At 34.5% G+C, this 20,135-nt stretch overlaps 1 protein-coding gene across 3 annotated transcripts in view; it reads left to right on the top strand.

Moving 5' to 3' along the window:
* ntmt1 (N-terminal Xaa-Pro-Lys N-methyltransferase 1) overlaps nucleotides 1-20,135 on the top strand; it is a 128,988-nt gene that overhangs the window by 23,486 nt on the left and 85,367 nt on the right. For 2 of the 3 annotated variants that reach the window (XM_062959946.1, XM_062959943.1), the window contains exon 1: nucleotides 4,802-4,898. The exons of the other annotated variant lie outside the window; for it this stretch is intronic. The gene's annotated coding sequence lies outside the window, so the exon portion shown is untranslated. Of the gene's footprint in view, nucleotides 1-4,801; nucleotides 4,899-20,135 lie in introns of those variants that run through there. 3 annotated transcript variants of the gene reach the window in all.

Raw genomic sequence — 20,135 nt, 5'->3', positions numbered from 1 at the left:
TATACAACAAATTTGACAGAAAAAGTAGTTCAATACGCAGTAATGTTATGTTGTAATTACTGTATTTACAAATTTAGCACTAAAATATCATGATACATTGAAAACATTGACTCCAAAAATGGCTTGGATTATCCAGAGGCTTGGATAAGTGAGGCTTGGATAAGTGAGACTCTACTGTATATATATATATTGTACATATAATAATAATGTGTGTGTGTGTATGTAAAATTATATGTACAATATAATATATATATATATACTGTATATATAATTTATATATATATGTGTGTGTGTGTGTGTAAAATTATATGTACTATATATACACACTGTATATATAATTATATATACAGTGTGTATGTATATATATATATATATATATAGTACAAATAATTGTACACACACACATATATAAATTATATATATATATATACACAATGTGTAAAATTATATGTACTATATATACACACTGTATATATAATCATATATACAGTGTGTGTATATATATATAGTACATATAATTTTACACAAACACACACATATATATAAATTATATATACTATATATATATATATATATATATATATTGTACATATAATTTTACATACACACACACATATATATGAAATATCATTTTAATGTGTGTGAGTGTATGTGTGTGTGTGTGTGTGTGTGTGTGTGTGTGTATATATATATATATATATATATATATATATATATATATATATATATATATATATGAATGAGACATGTTGACCACCCCTTCCTCTGGGAATTGTAGTGTACATACACACACTGTAATATATATATTTTAAAATGACCTTTCTCATATATATATACATATATATATATATATACACAGTAGAGTCTCACTTATCCAACATTCTGGATTATCCAACGCATTTTTGTAGTCAATTTTTTCAATATATCATGATATTTTGGTGCTAAATTCGTAAATACAGTAATTACTACATAGCATTATTGCGTATTGAACTACTTTTTCTGTCAAATTTGTTGTATTACATGATGTTTTGGTGCTTCATTTGTAAAATCATAACCTCATAATCATAATCAAAGAACATGAAATAAATAAAATAAAATAAATTGCAGACTAACTAACTCAACCAGAGAAGTCATCCATAGCAGAACACTTGATGAACCAACCTGGACACAGAATATTATCTGAGAACACAGAAATGCTGGACCACTCTCACAACCACCAAGTCAGACTACACAGAGAAACTTTTGAAATCCACAAGAAGCACGTGGACAATTTCAATAGAAAGGAGGGAACCATGAAAATGAATAAAATCTGTCTTCCAGTATTTAAAAAAAACCTCTAAAACCAGGACCATAAATAAAGAGCAACACTCAGAAAACAAGACAGGAAACAATCAGCTAAAACCTCCCAACAAAGGATTCCCCCAGGCAAAAAGCAGCCAGACTTTGAACTTGTGAGGCTTTTCAATGCTAATCAAGGTAGCCAATTGGAACATTCGCCGGAGGCCTAGGGGATAAATAATAATAATATAATATATATAATAATATATAATATATAATAATAATAATAATAATAATAATAATAATAATAATAATAAACATTTATTTATATCACACTTTTCTCTCTCACAAGAGCCAAAGCGGCTTACAACATATTAAAATAGCATAAACAAGATGATTGTTTATATAAGCCATTGTCCTTCCAACCCTGCAGAACGTGGACCGTCTATAGAAGTCACATTCTACTTCTGGAATGTCTCCATCTGAAAAAACCTACAAATCTCTTGGGAAGACAGGTGGAGAGATGTCAGTGTTCTGGAAGAAGAAGCAAACACCACCAGCATTGAAGCGAGGATTCTCCACCATTAAGTCCGCTGGACTGAATGCCACATTGTCCGGATGCCCAAAGACCACCATCTCCCAAAACAAGTTACTATACACTCAACTCAAGGACGGAAAATGGACTGTTGGTGGACAGGAAAAGAGATTGAAAGATGGTTTTAAAAACTGTGGTAGAGACACCGAGAGAGAACTGGGAAGCCCTGGCCCTCGAGCGTTGCAACTGGTGGTCAGCTGTGACCAAGAGTGGTGTGGAATTCAAAGAGGGCGGAAAGGAGAAACGTGTCAAGAGGAACAAACCACATTAAGCCAAACCTTGTCAGGATAACCTTCCATCTAGGAATTAATGTCCTCACTGCAAAATAACATGCAGATCAAGACTAGGTCTCTACAGTCACCTTTGGACCCGCCACCAAGACCCTTGGAAAGCAATCAGATTCGGACATGAGTGATAGCCTACAATGATGATAAAGAAGAAGAATATACAGTATGACATTTCTAAAAGAGACTGAAACGGTGCTTGGCATCTGTTCCCAAAAGGAAATGGCCTCGAAGGCTGCATTTCCCTCGGAAGCCTCTCTGGCCGGGCGACAGCTGTCCCACTTCCTGCCCCAAATCTGCTCCGTTTCCTGTCTTTGTGCAAATGTTGACTCCTGAAGGGCCCCACCCTTCCGCCATCCAAATCTGGCCCGAGAGTGCCGTTAAAGTGTCCGTTTTATGGGGAAGAAGGCCTCTCTAGGCATTTCCTAGGTCCTCCAGGACCTTCACTTTAAAGCAGGGGTCCTCAAACTTTTAAAGCAAAGGGCCGGTCCACAATCCTTCAGACTGTTGAGGGGCCGAATTATCATTTGAAAAAAAAAAAAACGAACAAATTCCTATGCACACTGCATATGTCTTATCTGTAGTGCAAAAACAACAACAACAACAACAAAAGAAAAATACAATATTTAAAAATAAAAACAATTTTAACCAACTCAAACCGATCAGGATTTCAATGGGAAGTGTGGACCTGCTTCTGGCCAACAAGATAGTCAAGTTAATTGGGATTATAGTTGTTGTGTGCCTTCAAGTCATTTCAGATTTTGGGCGAGCCTAAGTCAAAAAATTATTTATTTATTTATTATTTATTTACTACATTTATATCCTGTCCTTCTCACCCCGAAGGGGACTCAGAGCAGCTTACAATTTATATCTATATACAATATATTATATTAGTAGCATAGAACAATGTTAGCATTGTATATTACTATATTGAATTATACCACTATACTGTAATATTATTAGTAATATAACATGTAATATAGAATATATAATTAATATTATTATATGGTATTATTAGTATTACATGGTATTACATTATAATATTACTATCATTATTATATGTATATACAATATTATATTATTAAAACTGATATAAAATATTATATTATAAAACTGAGGGCAGGGGCCAGGTAAATGACCTTGGAGGGCCGCATTCGGCCCCCGGGCCTTAGTTTGGGGACCCCTGCTTTAAAGAATTAAAGCCACTTGACACCAACATTTGACAAATGCGACAGGATCCTGGGAGTTGTTGTTTTCTTCATCAAGGATTCCATTGCATTGTATTAGGTGCTTTGTGTCTTATTATTATTATTACAGTAGAGTCTCACTTATCCAACTACTACTAATAATATAACCAATAATATACTACTAATATAATAATAACAATAATATAATATAATAATATATAGTACTGTACTAATAATATTTAATAACAATAATATAATATAACAATATACCTCTACTGCTACAAATAAAATAATACTTAATACAGTAGAGTCTCACTTATCCAACATTCTGCCGACCCCTTTACGTTGGATAAGCGAGACTCTACTGTACTAATAATATAACCAATAATATACTACTAATATAATAATAACAATAATATAATATAATAATATACTACTGCTGCTACTAACAAAATAATAATGTATAATATAATATAATACTATTGCTATTAATAAAATAATAATAATTTACAATAAAATAATAATACAATATAATATACTAAGTATAATTAATTAACAAAAATAATATTATATATAATATACTACAGTAGAGTCTCACTTATCCAACACTCAGTTATCCAACGTTCTGGATTATCCAACGCATTTTTGTAGTCAATGTTTTCAATATATCATGATATTTTGGTGCTAAATTTGTAAATACAGTAATTACTACATAGCATTAATGTGTAATGAACTACTTTTTCTGTCAAATTTGTTGTATAACATGATTTTTTGGTGCTTAATTTGTAAAATCATAACCTAATTTGATGTTTAATAGGCATTTCCTTAATCTCTCCTTATTATCCAACATATTCACTTATCCAACATTCTGCCGGCCTGTTTATGTTGGATAAGTGAGACTCTACTGTATTACTAACATTAAATAATAATTATAATATAGTATATGCTAACAATATTAAATAATAAAGTAATTATATAATATATAATAAACTACTATGAATGTTAATAATATTAAAATAATATGTCACTAATATATGACTACTAATTTTTGAATAATAATAATACTATTACATAATAGATTTATAATATAATACTAAAATTATATATAGCCGTACATATAATAGAAATGTAAATTATAATAATAATATGTAATAAAGCAATAGTAATAGAATAATATAATACTATTAATGATTTAATATATTGCTAGTAATGAAATATATTATGACAGTATAATAAAAATAACAATGATAACAATGCATAGTGATAATAACATTATAATAAATACAAATGCACGGTTACAGTGCTATATATATATATATATATATATATATATATATATATATATGCACATACACAAGAGCATGTAATAATGCATGAACATGATGCAATAGATCAGTCAATGGGATCCTGGGAATTGTAGTTCGCCATCACCTTTAACACCAAACTACAAAACCCAGGATGCCATTGGGCTGCATTTCCTTCTTGTAAATTGTAAATTGCAGCCTGATACTTTAGGATGGATGCCATCTCTCCTTCCAAACTACAGGTCCCAAGGTAAGGCATGAAAGTAAGTGGAGTCTCACTTATCCAAGCTAAACGGGCTGACAGAAGCTTGGATAAGCAAATATCTTGGATAATAAGGAGGGATTAAGGAAAAGCCTATTAAACATCAAATTGGTTTATGATTTTACAAATTAAGCACCAAAACATCATGTTACACAACATGATGTATAAACATACTCCAAGGTTCTGGATTATCCAAGGCATTTTTGTAGTCAATGTTTTCAATATATCGTGATATTTTGGTGCTAAATTCGTAAATACAGCAATTACAACACAACATTACTGTGTATTGAATATATCGTGATATTTTGGTGCAAATTTGTAAATACAGTAATTACAACATAACATTACTGTCTATTGAACTGCTTTTTCTGTCAAAATTGTTTTTTTTTCCTTTTTTTGTATGTGTCTTTTTTCTTTTTTTGTATGTGTCTTTTTTTCTTTTTTTGTATGTGTCCTTTTTTCTTTTTTGTATGTGTCTTTTTTCCTTTTTTTGTATGTGGCTATTTTATTTTATTTCTTGTTTTTCGCTTTCATGATTGTCTGTTATATTTTCTAAAATAAAATAAAAAAATTGTTGTATATGTTTTGGTGCTTAATTTGTAAAATCATAACCCAATTTGATGTTTAATAGGCTTTTCCTTAATCCCTCTTTGTTATCCAAGCTATTCGTTTATCCAAGGTTCTGCCGGCCCGTTTAGCTTGGATAAGTGAGACTCTACTGTAATTAAATCCATCAGTCAAGCATGTTAATTATATGAATGGAGTAAAAAAGGAGTAAGTATAAATATAAATATACTTTATATTTATTATTTAATAATAATAATAATAATAATAATAATAATCAATAAATAATAACCAATAATCGAAATTAAGAGCACCAGGCCTCATTAAAGAAGGCTATCTGTTGTTTGACTAAAAAAACGGGGGAAATATATAATATGATGTTTTGGTGCTTAATTTCTAAAATCATAACCCAATTTGATGTTTAATAGGCTTTTCCTTAATTCCTCCTTATTATCCAAGATATTCGCTTATCCAAGGTTCTGCCGGCCCGTCTAGCTTGGATAAGTGAGACTACTGTAATTAAACCCATCAGTCAATCATGTTAATTATATGAATGGAATAAAAAAGGAGTAAGTATAAATATAAATATAATTTATATTTATTATTTAATTATTATTATTAATAGTAATCAATAAATAATAATCAATAATCGAAATTAAGAGCACCTCGTTAAAGAAGGCTGTTTGTTGTTCGAGTAAAAAAATGGGGGAAATATATAGTATGATGTTTTGGTGCTTAATTTGTAAAATCATAACCCAGTTTGATGTTTAATAGGCTTTTTCTTAATTCCTCCTTATTATCCAAAATATTCGTTTATCCAAGGTTCTGCTGGCCCGTTTAGCTTGGATAAGTGAGACTCTACTGTAATTAAATCCATCAGTCAATCATGTTAATTATATGAATGGAGTAAAAAAGGAATAAGTATAAATATAAATATAATTTATATTTATTATTTAATAAATAATAATAATAATCAATAAATAATAATCAGTAATCGAAATTAAGAGCACCAGGCCTCGTTGAAGAAGGCTGTCTGTTGTTCGACTAAAAAAACGGGGGAAATATATAATATGATGTTTTGGTGCTTAATTTGTAAAATCATAACCCAATTTGATGTTTAATAGGCTTTTCCTTAATCCCTCCTTATTATACTTTGCACTTTGGCCCAGATCCTTGTTTTACTCTTCTGCTTTTAATATTTTATGCTATATGTTGATTATTATGATGGTTTTATTGATATTGATGTTTTATTGTTGGTATAATTGTTTCATCATTTTATTGTTGTATGTTCTCGGGCTTGGTCCCCATGTAAGCCGCGCCGAGTCCCCATTGGGGAGATGGGGCGGGGTATAAAAATAAAGTTATTATTATTATTATTATTATATTATCCAACATATTCGCTTATCCAAGGTTCTGCTGGCCCGTTTAGCTTGGATAAGTGAGACTCTACTGTAATTAAATCCATCAGTCAGTCATGTTAATTATATGAATGGAGTAAAAAATGAGTAAGTATAAATATAATAATAATATTATAATACTAATCAATAAATAATAATCAATAATGGGCTTGGTCCCCATGTAAGCCGCGCCGAGTCCCCATTGGGGAGATGGGGCGGGGTATAAAAATAAAGTTGTTATTATTATTATTATTATTATATTATCCAACATATTCGCTTATCCAAGGTTCTGCTGGCCCGTTTAGCTTGGATAAGTGAGACTCTACTGTAATTAAATCCATCAGTCAGTCATGTTAATTATATGAATGGAGTAGAAAATGAGTAAGTATAAATATAATAATAATATTATAATACTAATCAATAAATAATAATCAATAATCGAAATTAAGAGCACCTCATTAAAGAAGGCTGTCTGTTGTTCAACTAAAAAAACGGGGAAAATATTGGGGACCGAAATGGCTTTTGTGGTGTTTTAAAAACAAGGTTTGATAGGGTTTCTGTAAGGAGTGAGGAATGCCATTGTCCCCGTCTTTGGAAAAAAGACAAGAAAACCTTAAGTCCCAATGACCACTGGAGGTCAGCTTTTCAATAATATAGTGCAATCCAACTTTATTTGAGGGAATATCTTTCATGCTCACTGTCTCTCCAAAGAAGAAGAGGCCAGGAGAGAAACAGCAGCAGAAGGAGGAGAAGGAATGCAGATAGCCAGCCATCTCTATCGCTATCTCTCTCTCTCTATACGGAACAGTGCATCCGATGGCTTGGAAGAGACAAGGGGATGCAAATATAATAATAATTATGATAATAATAATAATATAAAAAATAAATAGTAAATATCAATAAATAAATAAATATAATTTATATTATAATATAAATAATAATAATATAATAATAACAATATAATAATGCAATCTATCCATCTATCCAGAACATCCAAGTTTTCAATATTATATATATATATATATATATATATATATATATATATGTGTGTGTGTGTGTGTGTGTGTGTGTGTGTGTCTGTGTGTGTGTATCTATATATATAAAAGAGTGATGGCATCACGGCAGCGGACAAAACAACAAAAGTAAACACCCCACAACCTCTAAAATTGACAGCACAACCCCTCATCCATGCGTCTAGGTTGATACAACAAAAAGAAAAGAAAAAAAGTCCTAATTAGAGGGAGAGGAATAATTGTTTTTCTCCAATTGCTGCCAGTTAGAAGGCTAAGCTCTGTTCACTTGGTCCCCTAGAAACCCACTCAGCCCAGGGGACCCTTTACCTTAACTATCACCAATTCCTCAATACTTTATTTCCCATACCACCAGACTTCGCCACAGCAACGCGTGGCCGGGCACAGCTAGTTATATTATAATCTGTTTTATAGTATATATTATTATATTTTATATATATATATATATATATATATATATATATATATATATATAATATAAGAGCCCCTAAGTGGCGCAGCGGGTTAAACTGCTGAGTTGCTGAACTTGCTGACTGAAAGTGTGGTGGTTTGAATCCAGGGAGTGGGGTGAGCTCCCACTGTTAGCCCCAGCTTCTGCCAACCTAGCATTTCGAAAACATGCAAATGTGAGTAGATAAATAGGTATCGCTGTGACGGGAAGGTAACGGCACTCCATGCAGTAGACTTGATGTCAGGGGAAAACCTTTACCTATACCTTAATATAATATATCACATATACAGTAGAGTCTCACTTATCCAACATAAACGGGCCAGCAGAACGTTGGATAAGCAAATATGTTGGATAATAAGGAGAGATTAAGGAGAAGCCTATTAAACATCAAATTAGGTTATGATTTTACAAATTAAGCACCAAAACATCATGTTAGACAACAAATTTGACAGAAAAAGTAGTTCAATACACAGTAATGCTATGTAGTAATTACGTATTTACGAATTTAGCACCAAAATATCATGATGTATTGAAAATATTGACTACAAAAATGCGTTGGATAACCCAGAACGTTGGATAAGCGAGTGTTGGATAAGTGAGACTACTGTAAATATAGATACTAATAAAATTACATTATTTGAGGCATCAATAGGTTAAATGTTTTTGAATGTTTACATAAAATTGTAATTTATGATAATAATAAGACTTTAATAGGACAAGACTGTCTAAGTCTGATTACAGTAGAGTCTCACTTATCCAACACTTGCTTACCCAACGTTCTGGATTATCCAACGCATTTTTGTAGTCAATGCTTTCAATACATCATGATATTTTGGTGCTAAATTCGTAAATACAGTAATTACTACATAGCATTACTGTGTATTGAACTACTTTTTCTGTCAAATTTGTTGTCTAACATGATGTTTTGGTGCTTAATTTGTAAAATCATAAACTAATTTGATGTTTAATAGGCATTTCCTTAATCCCTCCTTATTATCCAATATATTTGCTTATCCAACATTCTGCCGGCCCGTTTATGTTGGATAAGTGAGACTCTACTGTACTTTATTTTTTGTATCCCACCACCATCAAGCTTTGGATATTGTGTTTTTATATGCCCGACCCCTTTAATCTCTAGTGGTTGATGTTGTATTATTACTCATTTGTTCTGATTTTATGTGTTTTATTGCATTTTTAAAAAATGTTTAAATTGTTTATTTTATTGGATTGATGTTATTGTTTTGTTTTGACATTCATTGTAATTGTTTTATTCTGTTTTGTTTTGGGCATTGCCCCATGTGAGCCGCCCCGGGTCCCTTCGGAGAGATGGTGGCGGGATAGAAAAATAAAGTATTATTATTATTATCTCCCTGAAGGGACTGCATACTGAACTACTTTTTCTGTCAAATTTGTTGTATAACATGATGTTTTGGTACTTAATTTGTAAAATCATAACCTAATTTGATGTTTAAGAGGCTTCTCCTTAATCTCTCCTTATTATCCAACATATTCGCTTAGCCAATGTTCTGCCGGCCCGCTTATGTTGGATAAGTGAGATTCTACTGTAATATATTATATAATATAAATTACAATATGTAATATATACAATATATATTACAAAACATCCGGGCGTCCCCTGGGCAACGTCCTTGCAGATGGCCAATTCTCTCACTCCAAAAGCAACTCCGGTTGTTCCTGACACGAAAAAAAAAGCCAAACCAATATTATATATATATAATATACAATATTGCATATATATTATATATAATATATACTTTGTTGTATTATATTACAGTATTATATTCTATATAATGTATTATATAAGATATTACAATATAGTACATCTGCATACCACCCTTGTTGCATCCAGTGTCAATGAAGACTTCCTAAATTAAATTCATATTTATTTAAATTCATATTTCCTTCATTGGAAAGCAATGGCATCTCTAGGGCTTTGCTAGGTTCTCCAGGCAGTTCTATGATATCCCGGAAGTTAGCTTTTTTTTGTTTCAGGAAACGAAAAAGTCACTTCTGATATGAGAGAATTGGCCGTCTGCAAGGATGTTGCCCAGGGGACGCCCAGATGTTTGATATTTTACCATCCTTATGGGAGGCTTCTCTTATGTCTCCGCATGGGGAGCTGGAGCAGACACAGGGAGCTCTCCCTGGATTTGAACCGCTGATCTTTTGGTTTAACCCATTGCACCACCCGGTGCTTCTGGAAGTTACCATAAAGTTGGGTTAAAGGATGGAGAAAATGCCTAGAGTGGAAATGGTCCTTTTGGGTCCATTTTTTTTTTGGTATTTTGGAGCAATGAGTCCAAAACATTGGACCAAGAAGTCCAAACTGTTGGCATGAATGATGATGTATAATCTATATATATAAAAGAGTGATGGCATCATGGCGACCCACAAAACAACAAAACTACAGGCCCCCCAACCTCGAAATTTGACAACACAACCCATCATCCATGGGTTGATACAACAAAAAGAAAAGAAAAATAAAGTCCTAATTAGAGGGAGAGGAATAATTGCTTTTATCGGATTGCTGCCAGTTAGAAGGCTAAGCTCCTCCAACTTGGTCTCCTAGCAACCCAATAAAAAATAATAAAAAACACTAAAAAATAATTAAAAACACCAAAAAATTAATACAATAAAATACTATAATAATAGAAAATAGCTAAAAATAATACAAGAAAATAATAAAATATAATAATTAAAAAGTTAACTTACAAAAAAATTAATAAAAAATACAAATAACGTCAAATAAAAATTACACAATTTTTAATCAATACCACCACCACTTTGCCACAGCAACGCGTGGCCGGGCACAGCTAGTGCATTCTAAATTTATGTTGCTGTCTTTCAAGGTTTTTATATATTTTAATTCACCTATTAATGTTAATAGTTTATTTTGACCTGTTTTAGCTATGCCATATTATGCTTTACGCCTTGAGTAGAGATGGGTGAGAAATAATAATAATAATAATATATTATTATTATTATTATTATTATTATTATTATTATTATATTGCTGTGTCATAATAAAATAATAATAATAATAATAATAATAATAATAATAATAATAATAATAATAATAATGCATTTCCAGGTCTGTTGTTAATTATGCCTCCCAAACTCATCTCTTCCTCCTTTCAAGGGGCTGTTATCCCTTTGCAATCATTTCTCTCTCCCCTTGCTTATTTCCCTCTTTCTTTCTTTCTTTCTTTCTTTCTTTCTTTCTTTCTTTCTTTCTTTCTTTTCTTCCTTCTCTCTTTCTTTTGCTGAAGCGGAAGCGAATGGGTTGACATTAGCAGCAGAGAGGGAAGTGAGTCACTCCGAAAGCCACTCGGGTTTCCAAAAACCCACGCTTTTGGGAAAGGAAAGAACATCTGAACACATTGCCTTCCAAACATCTTCAGGGTTTCCCCCCCCCCCTCCCATTTTTAAATTAGTTTTATTTTTCATTTTTAAATTGAATTTTAATGTTTATTTTTCATTTTTTTCAATTATAATTTTAATATTTTCTTATGTTTATTTGAATGCTTATTTTGAATGTTTATTATATTTAATTTAAAAAAATGTAATGTTAAGGCAGGGGTCCTCAAACTTTTAAAGCAGCGGGCCGGTCCACAATCCTTCAGACTGTTGAGGGGCCGAATTATCATTTGAAAAAAAATATGAACAAATTTCTATGCAGAATGCACGTCTTATTTGTAGTGCAAAACAACAACAACAACAAAAGAACAATACAATATTTGAATATAAGAACAATTTTAACCAACATAAATCTAACAGGATTTCAATGGATAGTGTGGACCTGCTTCTGGCCAATGAGATAGTCAAGTTAATTAGGATTGTTGTTGTTGTTGTTGTGTGCCTTCAAGTCATGTCAGACTTTGGGCGAGCCTGAGTCTAAAATTGTTCATTTATTTATTTACTACATTTATTTACTACATTTATATCCCACCCTTCTCACCCCAAAGGGGACTCAGAGCAGCTGTATGTACATACAATATATTATATTATTAGCATAGCAAAATATTAGCATTATATATTACTATGTATTGAACTATACCACTGTACTGTAATATTATATGGGCTCGGGCTGTGGCGCAGGCTGGAGAGCAGCTGCAATGAATCACTGCAATGAATCACTCTGACCAGGAGGTCATGAGTTCGAGGCCCGCTTGGAGCCTATGTTTGTCTTGTCTTTGTTCTATGTTAAAAGGCATTGAACGTTTGCCTATATGTGTAATGTGATCGGAGCACCGGAGCAGTACCTATTGATCTACTCACTTTGGCATGTTTTCGGGGTGAGAAGGGCGGAATATAAATGCTGTAAATAAATAAATAAATAAATAAAATAATTTAATATTATTATATGGTATTATTATTAGTATTATATTGTATAACATAATATTTTTATCAATATTATATAATTATATATAATATATTATTAAAACTGATATAAAAATATTGTATTATAAAACGGAGGGCGGGGGCCAGGTAAATGACCTTGGAGGGCCACATCCGGCCCCCGGGCCTTAGTTTGGGGACCCCTGTGTTAAGGTTTACTTTTATTCATTCATTTTATTTGAAGGTTTATTTTCTATTTAATTTTAATGTTTATTTTTATTTATGGGGTTTAAGGTAAAGGTTTCCCTTGACGTTAAGTCCAGTCGTGACCGACTCTGGGGGTTGGTGCTCATCTCCATTTATAAGCCGAAGAGCCGGCGTTGTCCATAGACACCTCCAAGGTCATGTGGCCATAGACATGTTTACAGCTTGAAATGTCATTGGAGGGAGGGCCATTGGTGTCTTCTGAGCGTTGGAAGTTATAGCTGTTTTTGGAGGTTAATTTATAAGGCGAAATATGTCCTTTTCCGGGCATTTTCTAGGTCAAACAAAACCTATTTCAGTGTGGATGGAAAGGAAGAGAAAGGCACTCAGAAATATGGGATGACAAGGTTCTTTTCCCCTCCTTTTTTGCCAAAGGGACAAAACTCTTGTGTCGCAAGAACTGACTCAGAAGTAGGAGCAAATATTTGGAGAGCCGTTTTTATCCGTCCGGCCGACTTGCGGGACAAGGGCCCTGTTTCTTGGTTTTTAATGCAAATAATCCTAGCCAAACATTCCCCTGGTTTGCTTTGGATGGAAATAAGTCATGTCTCCCCCCCCCCCCCCAAACTAAACACTTTAAGGGTGAGAACTTGGTAAAGCCAAATAATAATAATAATAATTATTATTATTATTCCATCCATGATCCCAAGGCTCAAAGCTAGCTAATGCCTTCCTTCCGACTTTTCTATATTATTGTTATTATTGACACAACGATGTTGTATGACACAGCAAACAAGATAGACATGCTGGATTTCGTTTCACAAAACCACAAGTTATTGTTGTTGTTATTATTATTATTATTATTATTATTTTATTATGACACAGCAAACAAGATAGACATGCTGGATTTCGTTTCACGAAATCACAAGTCGGACACTTCCAAGTGTCTAGGACTGTGTGATGTATTATTATTATTATTATTATTATTATTATTAATTATTATATTATGACACAGCAAACAAGATAGACATGCTGGATTTCGTATCACAAAATCACAAGTCGGGACACTTCCCAAGTGTCTAGGACTGTGTGATGTATTATTATTATTATTATTATTATTATTATTATTATTATTATTATTATTATTATTATTCCATCCATGATCCCAAGGCTCAAAGCTAGCTAATGCCTTCCTTCCGACTTTACTATATTATTTTTATTATTATTATTTTTATTATTTTATTATGACACAGCAAACAAGAGAGATATGCTGGATTTCGTATCACAAAATCACAAGTCGAACACTTCCCAAGTGTCTAGGACTGTGTGATGTGTTTTTGGATGATGCGTGCAGATCTCAGTCGGGTGGCCTTTATTATTATTATTATTATTATTATTATTATTATTATTATTATTATTTTATTGTATGACACAGCAAACAAGAGAGATATGCTGGATTTCGTATCACAAAATCACAAGTCGAACACTTCCCAAGTGTCTAGGACTGTGTGATGCATATTATTATTATTATTATTATTATTATTATTATTATTATTATTATTATTATTTTATTGTATGACACAGCAAACAAGATAGATATGCTGGATTTCGTATCACAAAATCACAAGTCGTACACTTCCCAAGTGTCTAGGACTGTGTGATGCATATTATTATTATTACTATATTATTTTATTATGACACAGCAAACAAGACAGACATGCCGGATTTCGTATCACAAAATCACAAGTCGAACACTTCCCAAGTGTCTAGGGACTGTGTGATGCATATTATTATTATTATTATTATTATTATTATTATTATTATTATTATTATTATTATTATTATTTTATTGTATGACACAGCAAACAAGAGAGATATGCTGGATTTTGTATCACAAAATCACAAGTCGAAACACTTCCCAAGTGTCTAGGACTGTGTGATGTATTTTCGGATGATGCACACAGATCCCAGTAGGGTGGCCTTTTGCAGTTGGCAGATCGTGATTTTGTCAATGTCTATTGTTTCCAAATGCCGGCTGAGATCTTTTGATGTGCCCATCACCACCGGGACCACCTGCACTGGTTTCTGCCAGAGTCTTTGTAGTTCAGTCTTGAGGTCCTGAGAGCGGCTGAGTTTTTCCTGTTGTTTTTCACCTGGGATGGCGACATCAAGGATCCAAACCTTGTTCTTTTCCACAACTGTGATGTCTGGTGTGTTGTGTTCCAGCATTAATTTGGTCCCCGCATTAATTCCGCAGTGTGGAGGGACGGGGCCTTAGTCCTGGAGGCGGTGGCGTGAGTCAGGGGGTCGAGTCTCAACTGGCTTCGCGCCGTGGTGCCTGCATGCGCTGGATGTGTTTGCTTTTTCCTTTCTGACTCACGGCCCGCTCTGACTCACCGCTCTGCTGGGGCTTGTCGAAAAAGCCCACAAAACTCTCTTTATCATCGGCCTCTTTCTGGGACAGACTGGGGGGGGGGGGGGGGGGGCGGACAGCATTTCGAAACCCTCCACTTTGGTGGGCGAGAGAGAGTGGCACCTTGGTCAGAATATACCAATGTTTATTCATTTTATTAATCTTTCTTTCTTTCTTCCCTCTCTCTCATTCTTTCTTTCCTTTTCTCCCATCCTCTTTCCTTCACTCTCTTTTTCCTTCCTTCCTTTCTTTCTTCCTCCCTCCTTCCTCCCTCCTTTCCTGTCTTTTTCCTTCCTTTCTTCCTTTTTCCTTTTCTCCCATCCTCTTTCCTTCACTCTCTTTTTCCTTCCTTCTTTTCTTTCTTCCTCCCTCCTTCCTCCCTCCTTTCCTGTCTTTTTCCTTCCTTTCTTCCTTTTTCCTTTTCTACCATCCTCCTTCCTTCACTCCCTCCCTTCCTTCCTTCCTTCCTTTCTTTCTTTCTTTCTCTCTCTCTCTCTCTCTCTCTCTCTCTCTCTCTCTCTCTCTCTCTCTTCCTTCCTCCTTCCCACCCTTTCCTTTTTTTTCTTTCTCTCTTCCTCCTTCCCCTCCCACCATCTTCCTTCCTTGCTTTCTTTCTTTACCTCCCTCTTTTTTCTTTTCCTTCTTTCTTTTTCTCTCTTTCTCCTCCTTCCTTCATTCTTTTCCCTTTCTTCCTCCCTCTTTCTACCCTCCACTCTTTCCTTTCTTCCTTCCTTCACGGGCACACCAAGAGCCTGTGTGGGCCATATTGGGCAATAATAATAATAATACTGTGGGACTTTCCGAATCCAGACTGACAAAGTTCTGGAACACAACACACCAGACATCACAGTTGTGGAAAAGAAAAAGGTTTGGATCATTGATGTCGCCATCCCAGGTGACAGTCGCATTGACGAAAAACAACAGGAAAAACTCAGCTGCTATCAGGACCTCAAGACTGAACTTCAAAGACTCTGGCAGAAACCAGTGCAGGTGGTCCCGGTGGTGATGGGCACATTGGGTGCCGTGCCAAAAGATCTCAGCCGGCATTTGGAAACAATAGACATTGACAAAATCACGATCTGCCAACTGCAAAAGGCCACCCTGATGGGATCTGCACGCATCATCCGAAAATACATCGCACAGTCCTAGACACTTGGGAAGTGTTTGACCTTGTGGTTTTGTGATATCTTTGCGTGCTCATTTTCCAATACTTTTGCAGGTTTGTGATCCCACCAGTTCTTTGCTGCTGGGAGGTGGTACTTGAGGCATAAGTTCCAATGGATCATTTGGGCCACAGAGTTGTGCCTCTGTTTGTAGTCTGTCTGTGCGATTTTCTTACAGCAGCTGAGGATATGATCCATGGTTTCGTGGGTTTCCTTGCACAGTCTGCCTTTTGGGTCATCAGCTGATTTTTCGATTTTGGCCTTTATTGCGTTTGTCCTGATGGCTTGCTCCTGGGCTGCAAGGATCAGGCCTTCTGTCTCCCTTCTTCAGGGTCCCATTTGTGAGCCAGTTATTATTATTATTATTATTATTATTATTATTATTATTATTATTATTTCACACAGAGCTGGGCTGTGCAGCGGAATGGGTGACAGAGGACGATGGTCTGTGCAACATGGCATGTAGGAGGGGACGATGGTCTGTGCAGTGGGACGGGTGGGTGGGTGGCTTCCGATCAGAACCCGGAGATTGATTTTTCTGCCGAACCGAATGCGTTCCCCGCCTGCCTCCTCATCTCTTTCCCTCTAACGGCTCGCTTAATATGTATGCAAATGCAGCCTCGCTCTCTGCGAACAGGTTTCTCTGCTTCTTCTTCTTCTTCTTCTTCTTTTTTTGCGCAGTTAGACTTGCCATTCGAAACGCCGACAGAGAGAGCAGAGGCGGCGGGGAAAGCGGATTTTCGGCCCGAGGGAAAGGGGAAGAGGCAGGCAAGGCCTGACGTATGTTCGCAAAAGCTTCTGACCAGGAAGGAAAGGGGGTCGGTCCCTTTTCAAAGAATAATTCCGGAAATTTCCATAGAGTCGCTTGGAGAGCCCAGAAAATTCCTAGAGAGGACACATTTTATTAAACACTGGCATCCCTTCTAGGACGTAACCACAGAGTTGCCTCAGAAGACTTTGAAAATTCCTAGGGAGTCAGAGTTGCTTGGAGGACCTAAAAAATCCCTAGAGGGTGCATCCATATTTTGTTGAATGTGTGTATCCTCTCTAGGAAGTAACCAAAGTGTTCTGGAGAATCAAAAAAATTCCTAGACAAGACATTTTTTGGGGGATGTGGGTATCCTTTTTAGCAAGTACAGTGTTCCCTCACTACTTTGCGGTTCACTTTTCGTGGATTCGCTGTTTCGTGGTTTTTCAATAAACTCTAAAAGTCTATTATAAATCATAAAAAATTACAATTTACAGCCTAAGGAAGGGAGGAAGGAGAAGCCGAAGGGAGAGAAAAGGAGCCCAAGCGGCAACGGGAGGAGAAGGAGGCGATTTATCAACACACGATGGGTTGATAAAGACTTAAAATAGTGTATAACTACTAAAATAATGTACAAATATTAAAATAAATATAGTGTCCCTACGCGGATTTTCACTTATTGCGGGTGGTCCTGGAACCTAACCCCAGCAATAAGTGAGGGAACACTGTAATAATAAAGCTGCCTTGGAAGACCTAGAACATTCCTAGAGAGGTATCCTTTTGGCAGAAGCATACCATAGAATTACATTGAGAACATAGAAAATTCCTAGAATAATTCAATAACTTTCTGGGTCCCTCTAGGGCAACTCTATGGTAACTTTTGTTGGATGTGTTCCATAAAATCACCTGGAGGATTTAGAAAATTCCTAGACAATATATATTTTGTTGGAGAAGTATCCTTTCTAACTGTAACATTGCTTTGGAAGGCCTAGAAGAGTCCTAGAAAGGTATCCTTTTGGCAGAAGCACACCATAAAAGAACTGAGAGGCCTTAGAAAATTCATAGAGGAGACATACTTTGTATTTTTCTAGGTCCTCCAGGCTGACTCTATGATAATTTCTGGTGGGCATGTCCCTTATAATTGCCTAGAGGACCTAAGAAGGAACTATAGATGTGCCCTGGAGGACAGAAAATATTCCTAGAGGGAAATAAAAAAAATTCCTTGTTTTTTAATAATAATAATAATAATAATAATAATAATATAATAATAATAGTGCCTCTTTCCTTTCTGACTTTGCAGTCTCTTTACGTCCTTGTTTTTAATAATAATAATAATAATAATAATAATAATAATAATAATAATAATATTATAATAGTGCCTCTTTCCTTTCTGACTTTGCAGTCTCTTTACATCCTTGTTTTTTAATAATAATAATAATATAATAATAATAGTGCCTCTTTCCACCTTTGTGGTCCCTTAACGTTTGCAGTGCCTCTTTCCTTTCCGACTTTGCAGTCTCTTTACGTCCTTGTTTTTTTAATAATAATAATAATAATAATAGTGCCTCTTTCCTTTCTGACTTTGCAGTCCCTTAACATTTGCAGTGCGTCTTTTCTTTCCCCCTTTGCAGTCTCTTTACGTCCTTGTTTTTAATAGTAATAATAATAATAATATAATAATAATAATAGTGCCTCTTTCCTTTCCGCCTTTGCCGGTCCCTTAACGTTTGCAGTGCCTCTTTCCTTTCCCCCTTTGCAGTCTCTTTATGTCCTTGTTTTTTTTAATAATAAGCAGAAACCAGTGCAGGTGGTCCCGGTGGTGATGGGCACACTGGGTGCCGTGCCAAAAGATCTCAGCCGGCATTTGGAAACAATAGACATTGACAACATTACGATCTGCCAACTGCAAAAGGCCACCCGACTGGGATCTGCGCGCATCATCCGAAAATACATCACACAGTCCTAGACGCTTGGGAAGTGTTCGACTTGTGATTTTGTGATATGAAATCCAGCATATCTCTCTTGTTTGCTGTGTCATAATAAAATAATATAATAATAATATTATTATAATAATAGTGCCTCTTTCCTTTCCGCCTTTGCGGTCCCTTAACGTTTGCAGTGCCTCTTTCCTTTCCCCTGTTGCAGTCTCTTTACGTCCTTGTTTTTTAATAATAATAATAATAATAACAATAATAATAATAATAATAATAATAATAATAATAATAATAATAATATATTATAATAGTGCCTCTTTCTGACTTTGCAGTCTCTTTACATCCCTTGTTTTTTAATAATAATAATAATAATAATAATATAATAATAGTGCCTCTTTCCTTTCCCCCTTTGCAGTCTCTTTACGTCCTTGTTTTTTTAATAATAATAATAATAATAATAATAGTGCCTCTTTCCTTTCCACCTTTGCAGTCCCTTAACATTTGCAGTGCGTCTTTTCTTTCCCTCTTTGCAGTCTCTTTATGTCCTTGTTTTTTAATAGTAATAATAATAATAATAATAGTGCCTCTTCCATTCCCCCTTTGCAGTCTCTTTCCGTCCTTGTTTTTAAATAATAATAATAATAATAATAATAATAATAATAATAATAATAATAATAATATAATAGTGCCTCTTTCCTTTCCGCCTTTGCGGTCCCTTAACGTTTGCAGTGCCTCTTTCCTTTCCCCCTTTGCAGTCTCTTTACGTCCTTGTTTTTTAATAGTAATAATAATAATAATAATAATAATAATAATAATAGTGCCTCTTCCATTCCCCCTTTGCAGTCTCTTTCCGTCCTTGTTTTTTAATAATAATAATAATAATAATAATAATAATATAGTGCCTCTTTCCTTTCCCCCTTTGCAGTCTCTTTCCGTCCTTGTTTTTCCCTCCTTCTCTCTC

Source organism: Anolis carolinensis, unplaced genomic scaffold (assembly GCF_035594765.1).
Source record: "Anolis carolinensis isolate JA03-04 unplaced genomic scaffold, rAnoCar3.1.pri scaffold_7, whole genome shotgun sequence".
Classification (NCBI taxonomy): Eukaryota; Metazoa; Chordata; class Lepidosauria; order Squamata; family Dactyloidae; genus Anolis; species Anolis carolinensis.
Note: the sequence above shows the minus strand (reverse complement) of the source record. Positions and strands in the feature narration are given on the sequence as shown.